This window comes from Etheostoma cragini, unplaced genomic scaffold (assembly GCF_013103735.1).
Source record: "Etheostoma cragini isolate CJK2018 unplaced genomic scaffold, CSU_Ecrag_1.0 ScbMSFa_3055, whole genome shotgun sequence".
NCBI classification, from domain to species: domain Eukaryota; kingdom Metazoa; phylum Chordata; class Actinopteri; order Perciformes; family Percidae; genus Etheostoma; species Etheostoma cragini.
Window position 1 is genome coordinate 30,190 of NW_023267283.1, and position 1,382 is coordinate 31,571.

The window sequence follows — 1,382 nt, forward strand, 5'->3', positions numbered from 1 at the left end:
TCAGTATACTGTATGTTTAGCTTATTCAAGGTAAAAGACAAATTAAGACTTAACATTATACGTGCTAATGGAGGTGCTGTGGCTTAGTTAGTTAAAGTGCCTGTCTAGTAAACAGGAGACCCTGGGTTGAAGTCCCAGCAGTACCTTGTTGTTGCAGAGATTAGCATCCCATCATCATGTCTACCCAATCCCCCTGCTACCCATTAAACCCTGGTTGCAAATGAATAAGGCATGTTACAGAATCACTACATTGATACAGACTTAGGATCAGAGATGGGTAATAATAAGTTTTACATTTACTTGAGTTTACAAGTGCATGAACAGAAATTAATTACAAATGATTACAATAATACAGTACCAATGCAAAAATAAATGGGTACAACATGGACACATGATGTAAGAAACGTCTGCTTGTTTTCAGCCCGAAAGTGGATCAGCTGCAGCGTCCTCCTGTGTGATACAGGGCGGTATATGCGAAGCACGTAGTGATGTATCATAGACCGTTAATATTAGTATATATAGTCTATGCGATGAATACAGTCCATTTAAGGCAGAGAAATGCGGGACTGTTGTTGTAAAAATCAACGTTAACGTTAGTGGTTAGCGATTAGCGTTACCATAGCAAGCTAGCGATTTTTAAAAAGTTTCAGTTAGGAACATGGTTGCAAGCATACATGTACAGGACTGTATAGACCACAAAACAAGACTGTCGTAATTTTTAAATCAATTATTTAAGCCGAAAATACCAGAAATGCGTCTCTTCGGTTGATGCTTGTTGCCTGTTGCACAATGCATATCACTACCCCTCAGTTTCAAGTAAGCTGGCGTTCTCCCTTGATTTTTTTCATTCATTGTCTATGGTTCCTAGGGCCATACACCCCTTACCCTCAATCAAAAAAATTATTGGGACAGCACTCGTTCTCTAGTGAACGCGCAAGACGTAGGGAAAGGGGTAGGAGTAAGATAGAGAAATGAGATTCAGCTTAAGACCTCCTGTGTCAATCTGACCGATAGGGTTATGGAACATAGTGGTAGACCAAGGTCTCCTGTGGTAATCTGACTTGAAGGGTTTTGGAGCGTAGTGGTAGACTAAGACATCCTGTGACACAAACTGAGCGGTATGCTCTCCCTTATATACCTCAGGCTCGTAGACAGCACAACAAGCACTTTAAACATACACATTTTACAGTTTTTATTGTATTGTAGTTAGACAGCATTAATGCTCCAGTTTTTAAGGTATTACAGCGGGTATGAGCACTGTAATTTCCATTTTAATGGATGAAATAAACAAAACAAAAAGAACTTTTCACTTAAAACAGAGCTGCATTGTTTATTTTCACCAGCCTGGAAGTAGAGGTTTCACAGACACAAAGCAGAGCAAT